The 21,909-nt window shown below is 49.5% G+C and overlaps 1 long non-coding RNA gene across 3 annotated transcripts in view; it reads left to right on the forward strand.

Moving 5' to 3' along the window:
- Positions 1–21,909, forward strand: part of LOC138850171 (uncharacterized) — a 304,111-nt gene that overhangs the window by 167,357 nt on the left and 114,845 nt on the right. For all 3 annotated transcript variants that reach the window (XR_016236248.1, XR_016236249.1, XR_016236250.1), the window contains exon 3: positions 10,297–10,481. This is a non-coding gene — a long non-coding RNA (uncharacterized LOC138850171). The remainder of the gene's footprint in view (positions 1–10,296; positions 10,482–21,909) is intronic.

Raw genomic sequence — 21,909 nt, forward strand, 5'->3', positions numbered from 1 at the left:
CCAAATAGCAGAGGAGGGATCTGAACTTGCAAGTGCAACTTTAGAGGTCTTGTTCTCATCCTCTGTGTATAAGGATACTTCAGAATGTTTGAGCAAAAATGAAATTCAAAAACAAGTTTATTTTGGGACAAAAATATTTTGGAATCCATGTAGTTTTTTTTTTTAAGATTTATTTAGTTGAAAGTCAGAGTTACAGATGGGGGGGTGTCTTGTATCTGGTTCACTCCCCCAGTGGCTGCAGTGGACAGAGCTGGGCCTATACCAAGCCAAGACCCAGGAGCTTCTTCTGGGTCTTGCATGTGGGTGCAGGGACCAAGGAGTTGGGCCATCTTCCGCTGCTTTCCCAGGCATGTTAGCAGGAAGCTGGATCAGAACTGGAGCAGCCGGGACTCAAACCGGTGCCCCTTTGGAATGCCGGGGCTGCAGGCAATGGCTTACCTGTTATACCACAGCACTGCCTCCCCCCATATAGTTTTCTCATAATACACATTTTCCATGAGCTTTTTTTGAAGACCCTGCATATGCATGGATTTCAAAACTCTGGTGCCAAACTAAAGCTCTTTTAATTCCTTTTCCTGTGAACCTTTTGAAATATCCTCCTGAGTGTCCCGTTTATCATTCACCAGTAATTAATACATGTGCTAGTAGAAATTAAAGAGAGGACTCATGTTACCAGGTGTGGTTCATTGCATAAAAGTGACTGTCATTTGAGGCATCAAAAAGTTGAGCCCAGAAGGTTTTGGGGCTGCTTTGTTAGTGGAAGATGCTGTGATGTTTACTCTGCCAAGGCACCATCAGTCTCCTGCAGGGTCACAGCCAAGACTCACTGCACGCCTGCTGTGTCCAGGCTGCGGGCTCAGACCTGGCACAGTGCTCCCCTTAGCCCTCATGACAGCCTCACCCTGCAGAGGAGGCTCAAAAAGGCGAGGCTGCTTGCCCCCGCCATTCAACCAGAAGATAGGTGGAGTCAGGGCGCTTGACTCCTTTGCTACAATCCTCTGCCTTGCCCCTGGGAGCTCCAGGTTTCTTCGAGTGCCCAGAGCAGATGTCTCACTACCTCCCGGGGATGCCCTCTGGGTGGGTGGGAGTGCAGGGCCTGCTGGGACTGTGGCCAGTGTGTGCCCTGGGAACCGCTGCTGGTCCCAGAGCTTGGGGGCGGCCTTGTGTTCTACAAACCTAAATGGGCCTAGGATGGGCGTGAGGGCTGGGGAGCACTCCTGCAGGTGTCTGGAATCTCAGCCTGGAACCGTGGCTTGCACATTGCTGTAGGAGCAAGAGGAGGGCTTGTATTCTGCAGTTGCTCACGGTGCTGGCCACACCCTAGATGTGCAGATGCCTGAATGATAGACAAGGAGAAGGCAGCCATCAGCTCAGACCCCTTTCCTGCAGACACACGTGTACAGTAATGGCTTGGGCCGCTCTTGGGAAAAGTCTCCATCAGACGAGTTTCCAAGCAGATTTGGAGTGTGGGGCCTTGGGGGCCAGACGCCTGGGTTCCGATTCTTGCTCTGCCACCCTAACCCCTCCTCTGTGACTAGGGTCTCCTGGTCTGCAGATCTAGCCGGAGGCAGTGTAGCCACCAGGGGACTGTCCCCACCCCAAGCTGGGAGCCTCAGAGTCACAGTCCCCCAGCTGAACTTAAAATGCAGAGGAGCAAACACCTGGCCCCAAGATAATTTCCTCTCCCGGAGGGCTGCAGGAATGGCTGTGGGGTTTTGCTGGGCCCCCTGCCTGGTTGACACCTACTTGTCAGGTTGTTTTATGAGCACGGCTTCCCGCCCCCTTCCTGCGCACTTCCCAAATGCGCCCATGCCCACCAGCACCGGCTGGGGTGATTTCCTCAATTGCTGGGCACTCACGTGAGGTGAGCTCCGAGGTGACCCCAAGGTCAGAGCGGGCCGTGGGGAGCCCCAGGGGCCACGAGTCCTGTCGCGCTCTCGCAGGCTTGGGCTGCAGGCCTGGGCCCCTGCGCGCTGCGTTCCGCCAGGGCCCCGAGGAGGAAGTGATGAGCACTACCGTTGTTTAACTTAATTTTCCCCATCTGAGGAATTTCCGAGGAAGCAGCAGGGACTTTTTAAATTGTAACTGTGTATTTTTATTACTGAGGAAATACAGCATCTCGGTAAAGATCTCGCACCCGATCGCTTCCAGATGGGGCTACGGTTCGCGTTCTGCGCATCCTTGCGGTAGCGTTGGGCGTGCGTGCAGCCCTGAGGATGGGAGCCGCCGGATGTCTCCCACAGCTTGCTGCTTTTCAGTTAGCACATTTTGGATGTTTGCCATTTCAATAAATCTGGATTTAGCCATTGAAATAGTGCTACATAGCGTTGAGTTCTATGAATGTACCTAATGTATTTAACCAACCCCCTGTTAATGGTTACTTAGGCTGTTTCAGCTTTATTACAAACAGTGCCACAGTAGATATCCTAAGGCTATATCCACCTCCCATGTTTTTGGAACAACCAGTGTGTGTGTGTGTGTGTGTGTGTGTGTTTAAAGGGTCTGAGAAATGAACATTTTGAGAGGTGTTGTTAAGCTGTCCTTTACAAAGGTTATGTCTGCTTATTTATTTAACTTACTTGAAAAGAAAAGACAGAGATCTCTCATTTACCAGTTCACTCCCCAGATGACCCTAGAAGACTGGGCCAGGCCAAAGACAGGAGCTAGGCAGGCAGTCCCGGCCTGCCACCTGGGTAGCAGGAACCCAACTGCCTGAGCCATCATCCGCTGCTCACCAGGTGCATATCAGCAGGAAGCTGGAGTCAGGGTGCCCACAGAGGATGCAGGCATTCCTAGCTGGATCTTTACTGTCCCAAACACCCACCTGGGTTAGGCCAGCTTAAACTTGAGTAACGGTGTATGGTGGCAAATCCCATCACAAATACCAGGGTGCTTCACAAACTTTGTGGAAAAATGGAATTAAGTGATAAGTATATTATTTAATACTAAAATATTTTGGATAAGATTTATTTTATTTTATTTGAAAGATAGAGAGAGAGAGATCTTCTGTCTACTGGTTCATTACCCAAATTCCCACAGTAGCCAGGACTGGGCCAGGAGGGAGCCAGGAACCAGGAACTCCACCAGGGTCTCCACAGGAGTGGCAGGAACACAAGTACTTGAACCATCATGTGCTGCACCCCAGGCGCACTGGCAGGGAGACCGGCTGGAAACAGAGTAGCCAGGACTTGAACAGGTGCTCTGGAAGGCAGGCTTCTCCAAGCCTCGGCTGAACCTGCTGTGCCACGGTGCCCACCCCAATGCAGAAATGTCTTAAAATCCATCATAGTTTTTTCATGACATGTGCAATCAGACTTTTTAACTTTTGTCAATCTTATGATATTTTTTATTATTTAAATTAATATTTCCTGGATTTTAGACTCTGACCTTATTCCCAAATAATAACTTTCTCCTGTGAGTTTTCTGCTCACATGAATTTGCTACCATTTTGTCTGTACTTACAGATTTTTAAAAATCTCTTTATATATAAAGGAAAATAATTCTTTTCTAACCTAGGTGTTCTCAGTAGTTCCCAACTATATTGTTATCAGTTGATTTCGCTTATGTGTTTCCCTATATTATTTGAAGTTATTGTAATAGACAATTTATCAGTTCTTTGTTTTGATTTGTGGACATGCTTCAGACCCCTTCTCTAAACTAAGATTTTCAAGTCATCCTTATTTTCCTTTTTTCTCACATGTGAATCTGTAGTGCAGCCTGCACTGGGGAGGGAGAACCCGTCTTACAAGAGCAGTCACACTGTTGTAATCACACCTGCCGAATCCAGGGCTCTTACACCTTGCGGTAACTAAGGCATCTGGTCTTGGAACTTTAAAGAGTAAAACTTGCTTCTTTTTTAATTTTTTTAAAAAAGTTAAAAGACATTTATTATATATTTGAAAGGCAGAGTTGCGTTGCAGAGAGGCAGAGGCAGAGAGAGAGAGAGAGAGAGAGAGAGAGAGAGAGGTCTTCCATCTGCTGGTTCACTCCCCAGTTGGCAACAACAGCCAGAGCTGAGCTGATCTGAAGCCAGGAGCCAGGAGCTTCTTCTGGGTCTCCCACGTGGGTGCAGGGCCCCAAGGACTTGGGCCATCTTCTACTGCTTTCCCAGGCTATGGCAGAGAGCTGGATGGGAAGTGGAGCATCCGGAACTTGAACTGGCACTCATATGGGATGCTGGCACTGCAGGTGGTAGCTTTTACATGGCGCCAGCCCCTAAAATGTAAAATTTCTTAAACAAGGAGAATGCTTAGCATTTTAGAATGATAGTTTTCTGGTATGGAGTGCTTTTTAGGGAAGAAAAAATTTGACCTTCGCTGATTTTTAAGATGCGGAGACCCGTCTTAGAAAGAAGGCCTTAAGTGCCCCTGTTGGCCTAGGCTTTGTGAAATGAGAGGGTCACAGCGTGTGGCTGTGGCTTCCCTTCATCCCCCATGAGCACTCCCGGCTGCTACGCGCAGGTACCTGTGCAGGTGCAGAAAGTACTCCATGCACTCCATGTCCCCTGGAGGTGGGGGATGTGGTAGGGACAAGTCCGCTGTGGTTCTGTGGAGGGGTGTGTGCACGTTTGCAGTTCATTAGTGCACAGTGGCTTCCCAGGGCTTTGACTGTGTCAGGGAAGGATGCTCCCGTGTGCTCAGTTGCTGCTTTCAGGAAATCAGCTGTTGAACAGAGGGAAAGCTGGAATAGCACGCAAGGAAATAGTGTATGGTGCCTGCATTTGAGACTTGTCTTCTCCCTGTGTTTTCCCTTGTCTGAGAAACAAAGTCCTTTGTGCAGAGCGCCCCCTCTGGTTGAGACTTTCAGAGTCAGAAAGGCGCTTGGTTTGACTGAACCGAAGCTCAGATCTTAGCCGACAGCAGCAGAGGCAGGGCCGGGCCACCTCTTCCTTGCAGGAGTGGGGAACCGCGTCCGTGTTCAGCTACCCACCGAACCCTTTCCTGCATGGGAGAGAGCACCCAGCCTTCAGCCCGTGCCACCCCATCACCTTCCCCCCACCTCCCAGTTAGTTTGTTGGGGCTGCTGTAGAAAACCCCAGGCCGGTGACTTAAATGATGGAAACTGAGGTTCTCAGAGGTGTGAGGTCTGGAAGTTGAAGATGAAGGCGATGGCTGCGTTCTCACCGTGTGTTCACATGGTCCCTTCTCCCTGTGTGCGCATCCCTGGTGTCTCTGTATGTCACTCTCCTCTTCCCTTCTCGGCAGAGCGAAGACTGGAATGCTCTGTACTAGTTTTTTAACTCCCTGTGAATCTATAAATATTTCCCCCAATTTTTAATTATAAATTAGAAAGACAGAGACAGGGAGATAGAGGAGGAGGAGGAAGACAGGTGACAGTGATATCGTCTGGGGCTGGTGTCGTGGCACAGCATCCTACATGGTTCCATTCTTGGCTGCTCCACTTCCCATCCAGCTCTCTGCTGATGGCCTGGGAAGGCAGTGGAGGATGGTCCAAGTGCTGAGGCCCCTGCACTCACGTTGGAAACCTGGCTTCTGCCTGACCCAGCCCCAGCAATTGCTGTCATTTAGAGAGTGAACCAGCAAAAGGAAGATCATGATCTCTCTCTCTCTCTCCCCACCGCTTTCAAATAAAATTAATAGCTCTTTTTAAAAAAATAGAAATAAAAAAAGAACTAGAGGTTACGTGTTCTAGAAGGGGTTTTTCTTTAGAGCCTTCTCTGCAGTTTTAACTTGTGTAGCTCATGAACATAGAAATTAGGATAAAGTGGAATGGGGGAGGTGTAGGGAAGAGACAAGCTAGAGCCTCAGTCTTCTTCCCCAGTGGGAGCCCTGGTGGTTTTCCTGCTTCCTTAGATGCTGTCTGACGTCTCTGAGTTGCCTTTTCCAGCTTGTCAAGGGGAGACAGTAAGAGGGGAGGTGCTGTGGCCAGCCAGGTAAGAGGTGGTCTTTGAAGCCATTCCGTCTCTGTCTGAATTCTGCCTCTGCTCTCAGCCCGCTGCGGCCTCTGAACAGAGACGTCACCTCTGTGCACTTCAGGCCCGCCCCTGAGACATGGGGACAAAATCAGTGTCCATGTCACAGAGCTGCTGAGAAGTCTCAAGTGTCCAGGGGTGGCCGGCGCCCTGCTCGGCGCCTAGCACGTCCCTGATGCTTGCCGAGTGGCTGCTGCTGCTGGTAGGTTTGTTTTGCTGTGCCTTCGGCACGCAGAGTTTTTGTATCTCCCTCACTCGGTGTCCCTGGTTGTTAACATCTCATGTCACCATGGTAACTTTGTCAAATCCAAGAAACCAGGAGACATCGGCGCATTCCTGCTCGTCACACTCTAGTGTCCCACCGAGGGCACCACATTGCACTTTGCAGTTGTGTCTCCCTGGGCGCCACTGCTCTGAGAGTCTCTCCATCTTGTCTTGTTTCTCTTGACCTTGCCAGTCTTGCGGAATGAGTCGTGACCCCTGGGTGGAAGTAGCAAGGCTATGCCCTTCCCCGCTGGTCCATGCAGCTCCCGTGGGGAAGAGCAGCGCCATGTTGATCCAAGGAACGGGACCTCCTCAGCAGTTCCGGGCGTGCATACCAGCGCCATCCCCAGCTCTTCGACGAGAGGACGAATGCTGAGCGAGGACGGGTGACTTCCTCCCTGGGGTGTGCGTCCGCCTGCGGAGGGATCCTTCGAGATGACTGTCGATGGAGGATAGAATGGGGCTTGCTGGCAGAGTGCAGTGTCCTGGGGGAAACCGGACGTGTTTGGGCCAAGCTCGGGAATCAGTGACCCTTGCGTCTCAGTTCTTTCAGGTCCTGGAGGCTGTCGGAACTGCTCTCTGTCGCTTCAGTCTCAGCACTCCCTTGGGCCCCTGGGGGACAGCCCTACAGTTTCCCCTTCAAGTCCCAGGTGTCCAAGAGAAAAGAATCCCTCTGTGAGAGAGCGGGGAGTCTCCGGCTAGGCAGATCCTCAGCCGTGCACTCCAGTGCCTTGTGAGCTTAGGACTTTTCCATTCATGGTCAAGTTCAGACAGCCCTGGAGGACATCTGAGGCCCATTAAGTCTAGATTTACATTCTTCTCCAGCAAATGGCAGTGTTTCAGAGAGTTTGTTTATTTAATATAAAGTGCAATTTACACAAGAGTTCGGAGCCATAAGGTACCGGAGTTTATGTGACTTCGTGCAACCCGTTCTGGGGCAGAATAAACAAAACAGGGAAGTGGCAGAGCCTACAGGTCGCTTCCTCTCTTCCTTGGATGGTTCCTCTTTGTTTATAATATTGCAGGATGAAACGCATATGTGGGAAGGAAAAGGAACGATGGTTTTCTCTTGAACAGAGCTGTTTCTGGAAGCTGATGAGTTTTTGAAAACCCACCTCCCTCCTTAACACCTTCAGTTAGCTTTATTCTTTCTACTTCAACTTCAGAAATTAATTTTGGGGCCGGCGCTGTGGCACGGCAGGTTGGCACCCTGGATGGTTGCTGGTTCGTGTCTCAGCTGTTCCACTTTGGATCCAACTCCCTGCTAATGCACTTGGGAAAGCAGCAGAAGGTGGCCCAAGTCTTTGGGTCCCTGCCACCCACATGAGAGACCTGGATGAAGCTCCTGGCTCCTGGCTTCTGCCTGGCCCAGCCCTGGTTGTTGGCGGCCATCTGGGGAGTGAACCAGCGGGTGGAAAATCTCTCTCTCTCTCTGTCTCTTGTTCTCCTTTTCCCTCTCTGACTCTACCTTTCAAATAAATAAATATTTTTTTAAAAAAGGAAATTTTATTCGCTTATATGGAGTTTTCGGGAAAACACTGAAGTTGGTAGAGCTGAGTCATCTAAGTATGTCAGATGGTGGTGGAGGGAGGCAGGGCCGTGCCTGAATCCTCCTCCTCTCCTTTTGTGCTCCGTCGAGCCTACGGGCTGGACTGAGCTGAGCTACTCCTTGCCAGTTGGTCATGCTGAGTGGAGTAGGTATAAGGTGGGGGCATGAGGTGGGGAGGGGTGGAAGATGAGAGGCAGGGGAGCAGAGAGGTGACCTATAAATGGCAGTGTTGTTGTCAGTCATTGGGGGCGGGTAATTAGTAGAAGCGCCATAAACTTTTCTTCTCCGGGTGTTATGTCAACTGTGGTATGGAAAAATACAAAAGGAGTTTAGACTCTTGGCTTGTACTAAACTTACATAATGTTGAATACTGCTAGAAAGTAGTGCGCCCGGGTAGGAGTTCAGGCTTCTGTTGTTGTTTTGCTGTTATATTCATTGTGATGGAATTTGACCAACCTGGCACCACAAGTCCCAGTTTACCCAGCTGGGACAGGCCTTTAGCTTTGTGTTTAAGACACCTGCATCACATATCAAAGTCCGTGGGTCTGGTAGAGCTTGAGTTCTTGGTTTCAGTTTCTTGCTAATGGACACCCTGGGAGGCAGCAGTGGATGCTTGAGTGGTTGGGTTCCTGCCACTTACGTGCGACGTCAGGTTTGGGTTCTTGGCTCCCAGCTTTGTGTCAGCTATTACTGGCGTTTGGGGAATGAACCAGCTGAAGAGAGATTTCTATCTCTTTGTGTCTCTTCCTTCTCTCTTTCTGCCTCTCAAATAAATAAATATATTTAAAAACTCACACATCCATTGAAGATCTTAGTTCCCACTTCAGCATTTTTCTCGGGAGCAACGCTAAGAGTTGTGTAGTTCTCATTTCAGCAGCGAGGGACACAGATGGAGACTCCTGTCGGGAAATCGTGTAGCCGAGAGTGCTGGAGGAGAACCGTGAATCAACGGTCTCTGAGCAGGCAACGTGTGCAGAGGTGATGCCAAGTCCTAGAGTCAGCTTGGTCAGCCTGGACGGGGGCCTGGCCTTGACGGTGCCCCTGCATTGCCCACGTCCCCCGCCCCAAGGCACAGGCAGGCTTGGAGGAGGCCTTAACCTTTAACTTCCTTCCCTTTGAGACTTTCCTGCTTCCACTGAGTGTTCTCTGATGTCTTTCCTCGTGGATCTCACACCGTGGTGGCAACTGCTGTGTGTGGGAGTCACTGCAGAGCCCCCACCTCCGGAGGATGTGTCCACCGACCGAGAGCCAGGCCGGCTCCTCTTCCTTCAATGAGCCTGGTTAATGACTCAAGGATATTCCATGAACCAAATGCGCGCAGCTGCCAGCAGCAGTAGTCCAAAGAAAATAAATGAAAACTCGTCTACTTTGCAGTGTTGTTATGGGCAGCCTCTTTTTCAAATCATGGTGCTTGGCCCGTCTCCTCTCAGACTCCAGTATACTAGAACAAGACGCCTAGGAATGTTTTCTTGCAGTGGTAATTCACAGCATCTCTCCTCCATGCCTAAGGCAACCCCTAGTAAGAAGCTAAATTTTTTTTTTAACTTTTATTTAATGAATATAAATTTCCAAAGTACGACTTATGGATTACAATGGCTTCCCCCCCATACCGTCCCTCCCACCCACAACCCTCCCCTTTCCCACTCCCTCTCCCCTTCCATTCACATCAAGATTCATTTTCGATTATCTTAATATACAGAAGATCAGCTTAGTATACATTAAGTAAGGATTTCAACAGTTTGCTCCCACACAGAAACATAAAGTGAAAAATAATAGATGATTTTTTAAATGATGATGAAATCAGATCAGACCTATTGTCATGTTTAATCCCAGTGAGAGTCAAGTTGGGAATTGATAATTTCTTTTTTTTTTTTTTTACAGAAGATCAGTTTAGTATGCATTATGATGATGATTTTTTAAAAGATATGTGTATTTATTTGAAAGAGTTACACAGAGTGAAGAGAGGCAGAGAGAGAGAGAGAGAAAGAAAGAAAGAGAGAGAGGTCTTCCATCTGCTGGTTCACTCCCCAATTGGCTGTAACAGCCAGAGCTGCATTAATTGGAAGCCAGGAGTCTCTTCTGGGTCTCCCACATGGGTGCAGGGGCCCAAGGACTTGGGCCATCTTCTACTGCTTTCCCAGGCCACAGCAGAGAGCTGAATCAGAAGTGGCGCAGTCGGGTCTTGAACTGGTGCCCATATGGGATGGTGGCGCTGCAGGCGGTGGCTTTACCCGCTACGCCACAGCACTGGCCCCTATTATTATTTTAAAATGTGATCTGTTGAGAAGACAAGTCTGCCAACTCCAAATGGCCAGTGTGTCAGTCTTTTTCTGTCCTTTAGGAAATATACTAGAGGCCATGGATTCGGCAGGTTAGAAAAGTGACCAACAGCGACGGCCGTGTTCTTGTCTCAGCAGAATCGAGGTGTTGACAGGGCTGAGTTCCTTTCTGGGCGAGGGGAGGCGAGGCATCCACTTGCAAGTTCCATCAGGTTGCTGGAAGAGTTTAGCTCCCTGAGGTTGCAGGACTGAGATCCTCCATTTCTTTGCAGGCTGTCGTCTGGGACCCACACCCAGCTCCTGGAGGCTTCTCCTGGGAAAGCCTTGCCAAGAGAAAATAAGGCTGTTAGGACCTGAAGAAGCCCGCCGCCCTCCTTGTTAGCCCTGCTTCCTGGGCTTTCCGGCACCATCCTGGGACACACCAAGCTCCCGGAGCCTTGCTGCAGAGTCTCTGCTGGTGAGTTCCTGGCAGTCAGGGGTCTCCTGGTGTGAGTTAATTATTTTATGCTCTTTCCACTGATACCACCATTTTGAAACTCCCCTTTCACCAATTCCAGAGAATCCCTGCTGTTGGAAGTGAGCTCTCATCCAGGTGATTAGATGGCTTTAGGACAAGTTTATTGAATATTGTGGCCTTTTAAAGATTAAGGCCCTTGCAGGCGCCGCGGCTCAATAGGTTAATCCTCCACCTAGCGGCGCCGGCACACCGGGTTCTAGTCCCGGTCGGGGTGCCGGATTCTGTCCCGGTTGCCCCTCTTCCAGGCCAGCTCTCTGCTGTGGCCTGGGAAGGCAGTGGAGGATGGCCCAAGTGCTTGGGCCCTGCACCCCATGGGAGACCAGGAGAAGCACCTGGCTCCTGGCTTCGGATCAGTGCAGTGCGCCGGCCGCAGCACGCTGGCCACGCTGCCCATTGGAGGGTGAACCAATGGCAAAAAGGAAGACCTTTCTCTCTGTCACTCTCTCACTATCCACTCTACCTGTCAAAAAAAAAAAAAAAAAAAAAAAAAAAAAAAAGATTAAGGCCCTCATTAGACAAACTTGGTTTCATATTTTTAAGGAAATAATTGAGAGACTGGCATTGTGGCACAGTGGGTTTAGCTGCCGCCTGCAGTGCTACATCCCATATGAGCACTGGTTCAAGGCCCAACTGCTCCAGTTCTGATCCAGCTCCCTGCCAATGTGCCGGAGAAATCAGCAGAAGACAGTCCAAGTACTTGGGTCCCTGCACCCACGCGGGAGACTCAGCTTGAAGTTCCTGGCTTCTGATTTTGGTCTGGCCCAGTTATAGCTATTGTAGCCATTTGGGGAATGAACCAGCAGTGAAAGCGCTCTTGCTCGCTCGCTCGTGCTCACTCGCTCTCTCTCTCTCTCTGTATTTGTCCCCCCTCCTGTAACTCTGCCTTTCAAATAAATAGTAATTTTTAAGAAAAGAGATTATTGAAGTATAGTTTACCTATGATAAATTCCAATTTGATACAGTTTGAAAAAGTTATGTATCTGTGTCACCACCACACCCAAGATATACAACATTCCCGTGGACCCAGACAGTCTCCTCAGGCCCGTTGCAGTCAGTCCTCACGCCTCGTTCCTCCCTGCTCCGCCTTAGGCAACCAACCGCAAATACTGCCGGTGCTGTGCCTTTGGCTTGCCTTTTTCAGAGCTTCCTCCGAGGAACCGCTTAGCAGGGGGCTTCAGCAGGTTTCTGGAAATGCACATTATCTTTCACTTCCGTTCTTCTGTGTGCTTTTTTGAAGCCCCCTTGCATTTCTCCATGTCGATATTTGTGACCACACACACCTGTTTTTAGTCTGATTTCTTTGCCTCCATGATTACTTGTTGAGTTTCTTCTGCATTAGCAGGACGTAGCAGTTTGTTCCTCTTTATTGCTGAGTATTTTTCTGTTATGTGCGTATACCACAATTATTCTTTTTCTGAATCACTAGAACACTTTTGCTAATATGTTGTAAGGATTTTTGGACCTGTGTTTATGAAGGATGTTGGTCCGTAGTTTCTTAGAATGTCTTTGCTTTTGCTATCAGAGTAATGCAGGCTGCGTACACTGAGTTGGGAAGTATTGTGGATGTCTACTGTTATGTCCAGGTGGCTGTTCTTGGCCATCTGTTGCGTGCTGCAGCCCCAGCGGGCCAGAGATGCCCTTCACAGGGCTTCTTTGCAGAACTGGCAAGAGTGTGAAGCCCCTGGTGCTGCTCCTCAGGTTTTGTGGCTTAGCAGTGACCCTTCATTCCTGCAGGGTGGAGGGTATTGCCCGCAGAGCACGTGTGTTCACACACCAGCCGCAGACACTCTGCAGCCCTGAGCTGCCGCAGGATTTCAGCCACCCTCTGGAGTCTGGGCGTTTCTGCAAAGCAGTGGCCTGATCCTTCCCTCTGGCTGCTACAGTCTGATCTCCACACCCATATCTAAGAGCAGGGAGATGGGAGAAGAGGGAGGAGTGGGTGTTGAGAGGGGTCAAGGGCTTAGACCATTGCAAAGCAAATTCAGGCCTTGCTTGAGCATGGAATAGGGGAAAAGAGATTCATTAATGTTCACTGGTAAGTAAGTACCCAAAAATTACTTACCAAAAATTAAAAAAAAGTGAGTTTTGCCTTTAAATGTGCTCTGTAAAGCAAACCAGAGAAAATTTAAATCCATTTGCAAACTTCCAGAAAAGGACTCTGACACATTATATTATTGTCACCTTCACCCATTTACCTTTTACAGATGGGGAGAGAGTCTCTTCTGTCCACCCTTAAGAGATAGCCAGGGATGCATGAGGACTATTTTATGAGGCTTTGGGGACCTCAGGCAAATAAAATTTCTGCTGACTGAGGCTGATTCCCCAGCTTTCCTGGGTTGGGTTCCAATCAGGCTCTCAAAGTTCTGGCTAGCAAAATTGGGACAAAGAACACATTATGATGACTCCAAGCCCAGGAGGGAGTCTGTTGCATGACACTGTGTAAACTCTCAGATCTTCAAATCCCTCTATTACTGGTATTTTTGTTCCCTATTTCAGCGGGAATAACTGCCACCGGTAGATATGCTCTCATTCGTATACAGGTGTGAGTTTGTTTGTGTATCTACATGCACTTCCATATGCAGTTGTTATAGTTTTCTGTGATTGAGGAATTAGTGTATTGGGAGGTAGCACACAATGCTTTGAGAGTCCCCTTCCCTGTGTTGTTGGGGAGACTCACTCCAGACCTCCAGAGGTGCTGAAACAAGTCACGTGAGCTGTGGCCATTCGTTCTTGGAGACCCAAGGCTGGCAGTCCCCACCACCAGATAGCTTCAGTGTAAATCCAGCACGTTGCTGGAGGGGGAAACCAAAGCTGGGTTGAAACTTTGTAAGAATCAAGGGTCTGGTTTGTTAGAGAAGTCAGAATTTGCCCTTGAGGAAAGCAAGGTGTTTGGATAAAGCAAATCCTGGGTGCCAAGGAGCCAGGGTGGCCCTGGGTGGACGTTCCGTAGCAAGCCATGGGGGAGCGGCCCTTACGATGGAGGGAGATGGCCAGCACCAGGTTCCTGAAGAGCTGGAGAGCGTGAAAAGGACGGCACGTGGGTGGTGGAGTCACCAGGTTTGCTTCAGCCTCTGCCACAGAACAGTTTTGTGGCCCTGGGCCCTTCGTTTTCTCTCTGGACTTCAGTATCCTCCTTTATAAAAAGAAAGTTGAAGAGGTTGTTGATTTAATTATGTCTGGATTTACAGCCCCACAGCAGTAAATGAGGAAATAGGTGTTCTTTTTTTGTTTGCGTGTTTATTTTGTAATGGTCCCTATAGAATCGCCTGCTGGGCTGCAGCATCTAAGTAGAAACAGAAAAAGAGAATGTTGTCTGTGTTGCAGTGGGGAGGTGGAGGTCAGACACAGCTGAAGAACCTCAAAGCAGGAAGCAGGAAGTCAGGGCAAGAATCTGAGACCGGTGCACATTTGCTCCTTCTGAAAGATGGTTCTCTCATTCCTGGGAAGATTGAGTGTTACCTAACCATGGTGACTTTGTGAAGGAAGTCCTGGAAATCCTGATACCCTGAACACTCAACTGTACACTCTTCAGTATCCTTCTTTGTAAACAACAAGGTACGTCTTATAAACAGTTATAGGGAACATAAATATTGACAACTCTTGGAGTCTGTAGGGGCTTGTGTGAGCAGCCTTCCCAACTTTCAAACAACCATTTCCTGCCTTCTGGTAACTGCTGCCCATCACCCCTGCCACCAACACCCCTCCCCACACCTGTCCTTGGCGGGGAAAAGTCACAGTCATACAGCATCATCGCTGTCTGGTCCCCTTGCTGGAAATGTGTTCATGCTGAGGCATAGAAAGTATCTAGGAACCATGTTGGAGTAATTTTTGCTCCAGAGCTCAGCATTTTCATGAATGAATAGAGGAAGAAGAGATTTGAGGCTTTCAAGGCTCCTGCAGATTCTCCACAGATCACCGTGCAGTGGGCAGTGGAACCATACCCACACAGGTCCCAAAAGCAGCTGCAGGACCAGACTGGGAGTCATTAGGGAGCTGACTCTCCTGGAAGGCAGAAGATCAGCTAGTGCCACCCAAGGAGAGTGGAAGAAGCCAAGAACAGGCTCTTCGGCAAAAGGAGAGCAGGGAAAGCCAATCTGAAGTGATCGCAGAAGAGACAGAGAGCTGTGGACCAGGCCTGTGTCGCTCCTTTGCTCTCTAAGGAGACAGCCTCTGGTTCCTGCTCCTACATTTGCCCTCTGTGTGTAACACACATCGCTGATTTTCAGCCTTGCTTGCCCAGGATGTCAGCCTCTCCAGGGTGTATTAGTGCCCCTGCTTGACTGGTGATCTGACCACATGCACCATTAGTTCCTAACGAGGAAGGGAAAGTGTGTGGCCTTGCCGTGTCTGCCACATTTGCATCCTTCCCGTTCTGTTCAGACTGCAAGGGTGCCTCCAAGAGCCTTAAGGAAGGAATCTACATGGCTGGGCAGCAATGTCACAGCCCCACTCACTTGTCCTAGGCAGCAGAAGACAGGTGAGACTTGGAATCCATTCTTGGCTCAGTGGTTTCTCATTTTGAAGGAAACAGTAGATTCTGAAACCTTCAACAAAGGAATGGATTCTGGTGCTTGCGGGCAAGTGAGAGTTCAGGTTAAACCTGGGGTTTGGTTCCTGTCCCTGGGCTTCATGAGATCCCATGGGACTATCTCCTCCTGTAAGGCTCGCCAAACTCTCACCAGGAGTGAGATGGCATTAGATTCCTTGCCCCAGGACAACTCAATTTCTTCCTCTGATTTCCTCGATACCAGAGACAGCCTAAAAAAAAAAAAAAACAAAAAAAAAAACCTGGTTTGGTTGACTGAACGTGTGTATGTTTCAGTTCACCAGTCGTAGAAAATAAATGGACACAATTTCAGTTTGTACTGCACCCCAAGGTTTATTTATGTATTTTAAACATAAGTTTAGTTTCACAGTTGAATTTTTTTTAAACAGGAACATTTGGGCTCAGTCCAAAATTCACAGAACGTGCAGTTCTTGGTTCGCAGTGTGGTTCAGATCCCTGGCTATTTATTCTTAGCTGTCTTATTCAGAGAAGTCAGGCAGGGACCATGCCCTTCTGTGAATGGGTTACTTGCCATTCCTCCTCCGCCTTCCTCTGGGTAAAGGTGAGTATTCCCCAGTGTGAACAAGTCCGAGCAGGGCTTCCTCTTCCTGTCCTGTCCTTTCTGTTTGGTGTGTGATCTGGCACGGCTCCGTGGTCACTGGGGAGGTCGTGTTTTAGGCAAAGTGTAGGAGTTTCTTTTTGATTTGGAGCACTAAGGACGGCCTCTTTGTAAGCCCGCTGGGTGCCACAGGAGAGCAGTGATGAGGTTGATGAGGTGTTGGGAGATGGCTGGATCAGCTCCAGTGTGACACGTTCGACTGGCTCATTAGGAGTCCTGATGGATGGCTTTCTTGTGACATACGCTTCCACAGGGTAACACCGCCTCCAACAAGGAGAGGTGAGGAAGTGCATGGTGGGATAAAGACGCCCAGGCAACCTCTGCTTTCTCCCAGTTTGTCCAGCGCACATCCAGGGGCCGTGGCTGCGGTAAAGAATGTCCCAGGGGCTTCCGGAGGCTTCCGAAGTCCAGAGCTGCCAGTGGAGCGTGAATTGCCATGGAAACGTGAGATAGCCTTGCTGCAGATCCGGAGTCTCCCACACCTTGTGTGTGTGTGTATGCGTGGGTGGGTGTGGTTGTGGGTGTGTGTTAGATGGAGACTATTCAGGCTCTAGAAAGACTGGCTGCTTCCAGATACTCAGAGTCAAGAAACCAGAAGGTGGCCAGGCACAATTTTGATGAAACCACCTGGGAGACTTGTACTGCGGGAACACACGTTTTCCAAGGTTGTGTCTCAGAGGAAGGACCCCCCCACCCCCACTCACTGCGTCACGATCGACGTGTGCTCTGGCATTTTCCAGGACTCTGTGGACGTTATCGCTGGGACACAGCCACATTTCTTTTTCCCAGGTGAAAAGTTTTGGCCAGGAAAAGCATAAAGGCTAACAAGACCAAATGTGTGACTGTATGTGAATGGGTGGGGTGCAGCAAAAGGAATTCTTTGTAGGAAGAGAAACGTTGGCCTTTCATTGCAATTTTATAAGCCTCATTTTCATACTGGGCTCTTTGGAAACTTTAAGAGATGGAGAAATCCATGAGAAATGAGGGAACTTAAGAAGAAGCAGTTAGGAGTTTAAAGAGCACTGATATAGTTAATGCTATTTCTCTTTCTTCCCTACTGTTTTTTTATTTTTTTAACTTAAAAGAAAAGCATTGGTGAGTGATTCTATGGATTTTAACAGCAGGGTTCAGAATGCTGACATCACCCACCCCCAAACACTCCATTTCTTATCTTTCCAAACATGTACCTTCCCCCATCACACCCCTGATCTGTTCTCTGTCCCCGTGGTTGTGAATTTCGAGAATGTTGTAAAAATACAGTCATATAGTATGTCACCTTTTTGAAAAAATTTTTGGAAGATTTATTTATTTACTTGACATACATAGTTACTGACACACAGAGAGAGGTCTTTCCATCTACTGGTTCACTCTCCAAATAGCCACAATGGCCGGGGCTGAGCTGTCTGAAGCCAGGAGCTGCTTGTGGGTCTCTCACGCAGGATCAGGGCCCAAGCACTGGGCCCAAGCGCCATCCTCCGCTGCTTTCCCAGGCCATTAGCAGGGAGCTGGACTGGAAGTGGAGCAGCTGGGATTCGAACCAGCGCTCATATGGGATGCGGCAGGCAGGGGCTTAGCCTACTAACCCACAGCACTGGCTCCACCTTTTTGGAATTTTTTAATCTATTTTTTAAATTTATTTGAGAAGCAGGATTGAGAGAGGTCTTCCATCTATTGGTTCACTCCCCAAATGTCCTCCAACAGCCAGGCTGAAGTCAGGAACCTTAGAATTCAATCAGGGGCTCCCACATGGGTGGCTAAAACCCCAAGCAATCGAGCCAGCACCAGCTGCCTCCCAGGGTGTGCATTAGCAGGAACCTGGATTCCGAAGCAGAGTTGGAACTTGAACGCAGGAACTCCCACGTGGAATGTGGGCAGCCCAGGTGGTGTCTTACACTCTGCCAGTTGCCTCCCCTGGTGTCACCTTTTTGAGGCGGGCTTATTTTGTTCTGCATGCTGCCCGTGTGGTTAACTCCAGGAGCTCAGTGATTCATTAGTTTGCTCCATTTTATTCCAACATATACTGTGGTTTGCTTATTCATTCACTTGCTGATGGGCATGTGGGTTGTCCCCAATGATTTGAGTCCTTCATTTAAAAAATTGTTCATGTATGTATAACATATGTATGTATATATATAACATGTATGTATGTATGTATATAAAACATAGAAGGTGTCCCTTTCACTATTTTTTTTTTTTTTTTGACAGGCAGAGTTAGACAGTGAGAGAGAGAGAGACAGAGAGAAAGGTCTTCCTTCCATTGGTTCACCACCCAAATGGCCACTGTGGCCGGTGCGCTGCACTGATCTGAAGCCAGGAGCCAGCTGCTTCTCCTGGTCTCCCATGTGGGGGCAGGGCCCAAGGACTTGGGCCATCCTCCACTGCACTCCCCGGCCACAGCAGAGAGCTGGCCTGGAAGAGGAGCAACTGGGACAGAACCGGCACCCCAACAGGGCGTAGAACCCAGGGTGGCAGCGCCGCAGGTGGAGGATTAGCCTAGTGAGCCGCAGCACTGGGCCCCTTTAACTATTTTTGAATAGACACTTCAGTAATATGAATTATATTCACACTGTTTTGCAACCATCACTACTTTCTATTTCCAAAACTTTCTCATGGCTCTGAACAGAAACTCTGGACCCATTGAGCAATACTCCTCCAGCCTGTGGAGCTACTCATTTGTTTCCTGTCCCCCTGAGCTTGTCCAGTCTAGATACCTCTCAGAAATGGAATAATACCGGCCGGCGCCGCGGCTCACTAGGCTAATCCTCCGCCTTGCAGCGCCGGCACACCGGGTTCTAGTCCCGGTTGGGGCGCCGGATTCTGTCCCGGTTGCCCCTCTTCCAGGCCAGCTCTCTGCTGTGGCCAGGGAGTCCAGTGGAGGATGGCCCAAGTGCTTGGGCCCTGCACCCCATGGGAGACCAGGAGAAGCACCTGGCTCCTGCCATCGGATCAGCGCGGTGCGCCGGCGGCAGCGCGCCAGCCGCGGCGGCCATTGGAGGGTGAACCAACGGCAAAGGAAGACCTTTCTCTCTGTCTCTCTCTCTCACTGTCCACTCTGCCTGTCAAAAAAAATAAATTAAAAAAAAATGGAATAATACTGAATTTGATCTTTTGTGTCTGCCTCATGTCCCTTGATGTGTGTTCGGAGTTCATCTGTGTTGTAGCACATTTCAGCACTGCATTCCTTTGTGTGACTGAGTAGCTTTACGTTGTAGGCCTGCACCACGATCTGTTTCTCCCTTTGCCTGCTGAGGGGCGTTTGGGTGGCCGCCACCTTTTGGCTGCTGTGCGTAGAGCTGCTGCACACTTGGTGTCCAAGTATTTGTGTGAGTCACTGGTTTGATTCTTTCTGCCACCTCTACTTTTAATCTGGGCTGGTGGGGGGAAGGGAGACTCCAGCTTCTCAGAATCTGGTGCTTTGTCTGAATCTACTCATTGTTCTTTGTATTCCTTTTTCTTAATTAAAATTTTCAATTATTTAAAGGCAGAGACAAAGACAGATGGACACGAAGAGATCTCCCGTCTGCTCACTCACTCCTCAAATGCACACAGTCGCTAGGTCTCCCACGTGGGTGGCAGAGACCCAAGTACTTGAGCCATCACCTGCTGCTCCCCGTGGTGTGCATTAGCAGGAAGCTGGATTAGAAGCAGAGGCAGGACTCAAACCCAGACGCTCTGATACGGGTGCACTTGAACTGCTGTGCAGCTCGCCTCCCTGTTCTTTAATTCTTGGTGGGTTTGAGGGAATCTACCAATGTTGTGTTCATGAGCTTCCTCAGGACCCTGAGAGGAGGAGCAAGGGAGTCACCATCTGGTTATGGGGAAAAGGGGCCCATCAGTGGAGCCAGCCTCCACGTGCCCTGTCCCAGGCCGCTGTCAGGGTTTTCTGGAGTCTGCACAGGGTCTTCATGAGTGTCCCGCTTGATCTGTTTTAGCACCATAGTTTGCTGGGCCACGGGGATCGGGTAAATGGTACCACGTGGGAAGCCACCTTCTTCGCCCTCCACGGGATCTGCTTTTATTTGTAGGATGTGTCTGAACGCACCCAGACTCAGTGAACTCCTCACCCTGCGACAGTTTGTGGCAGGAGGAGCAGTCTGAATGATGACACCTCTGGGGAACAGCTGTGATTGTCTCCTGGGTATGCCTTTGTGACGAGGAACTTAATACACTTTCCTTAGTTAAGAGCATCTCTAATTTGTTCTTAAGCAGCTGTATTTATACACAGAAGGGGCTGAAGTCATTAAAAAATAGCTGTATTTTTAAGTAGTGAAAACTCTCCCCTCCACTGTTGCTGGTTGCCTATTAAATTTCCCTTGATAAACATTGTAAAGATAGATGTGCAGCCCAGCCTTTCTTTCTTTCTTTCTTTTTTTTTTTTTTGAGATTTATTTTATTTTATTTAAAAGGCAGAGTTAGAGAAAAGGGACACACACACACACACACACACACACAGATCTTCCCTCTGCTTGTTCACTCCCAAAACAGCCAAAATGGCCAGGGCTAGGCCAGGCCAAAGCCAGGATCCAGAGCTTCCTCTGGGTCTCCCATGTGGGTACAGGGTCCTGAGTACTTGGGCCATCTTCCACTGCTGGGTAGGAAGTGGAGCAGCTGGGACTTGAACCTGTGCCCATATGGGATGCTGGCACTGCAGGTGGCAGCTTAAACCACTACACCACAGAACTGGCCCCAACAGCCCAGTCTTACTTATTAGTTACCATCCCATGGAGGCTAAAATTATACGGTTATTATTTTGTGCAGCTGGACTTGTCCTTTTTGTAGACTGAATGTGTAGTGAGTTAAAATTTTTTTAAGATTTATTTTCACTTACTGAAAGTCAGTGAGGCATAGACACACACACACACACACACACACACTCACACTCACACAGACACACACGGCTCTTCCATCTGCAGGTTCACTCTCCAAATGCCTTCAACAGCCCAGGTTGGGCCAGGCCAAAGTCAAACTCAGCTCCATCTGGGTCTTCCACATGAGTGACAGGGACCCAGTTACCGAAGCCAGCAGCTGCTGCCTCCCAGGGTGCTCGTTACCAGGAAGCTGAGTCAGAAGCAAGGCCGGGACTCAAACCCAGGTGTCCGGACACAGGCTGCAGGTGTCCCACTCTGCGCTTACCTGCCGCGCCCGCCGCCCACTGCGGTGAGGTTCTTTGAATGCTTGTGAGCTTGCCTTTGCCCCTCACATGCGACGATGCCTCTTATTTTCTGACTCCCGGCCCTAGGCTTCCACAAGGCCTGTGATTCTCACCATGGGTGTGTTCTTTGGCTTAAAACGTTCTTTTCCAGGAAGCTGTTCAGTGTGACAGTGGGGGAGTGTGTGTTTCTGTTTTCGGGAGTATCTTTGCAAGGGACCATCAGCCTGGTCTGGTTACCTGGGCAGTCACTGATGGCGCAGTGGAGCTGCAGTCAGTCCCCAGGTTTGCGTGGAAGTTCATGTGACCTCCCACTGCAGGGGGACGGAAGAGAGGCCGTGGTGTGAGAACCAAGCCGTCAGTGCCTGCCCGACAGCATTCGGAACTCCAGCCCCCGGGGACCCGCTTCCCGGGGCAGGCACAGTGCTGCACGGAGCCACACTTTCAGGTCTTGGGTTCTCCAACAGTTGCTTCTGTAACCTGTCAGGTCCCACGTGTTCACTTCAGCGTGTATTTCAGTGACAGGGCTTCTTTCAAAGTTGCCCTAAATGGTGTAATGATTGCTCAACTTAAGTTGAGTTGCCCTACTTACGTTGTAGGGCAATAGGACATGACATAATGGGTTACATGGAAATTTTTTGGATCATTTTGATCTATTTATTTGACAGGTAGAGAGACAGAGGGGCAGGGAGAAGGCAACAGATCAAGAGAGAACTGCAGTCCATTGGTTCACTCACCGGTGCCTACCATGGCTGGGGCTGAGCTAGGGCTGAAGTTGGGAGTGGGGAATTCCATCCAGGTTGCCCATGTGGGTGGCAGGGGCCCAGTTGCTTGGGCCATCATTGCTACCTCCCAGGGCCTGCATTAGTAGGAAGCTGGCTTCAGGAGTGGAAATGGATGTCCAATCCAAGTGCTCTGATACTGGGACGTGAGTATCTTCACTGCTAGGCCAAACACCCGCCCCAGTCTGTATTTTGTAGCACCTCATTGCATTGATTGGACTGGGGCCAGCTCTGTGGTGTAGCGATATCCTATCTGGGTGCTGGTTCGAGTC

This window comes from Oryctolagus cuniculus, chromosome 6 (assembly GCF_051225735.1).
Source record: "Oryctolagus cuniculus isolate XC-2025 breed Fujian yellow rabbit chromosome 6, ASM5122573v1, whole genome shotgun sequence".
NCBI lineage: Eukaryota > Metazoa > Chordata > Mammalia > Lagomorpha > Leporidae > Oryctolagus > Oryctolagus cuniculus.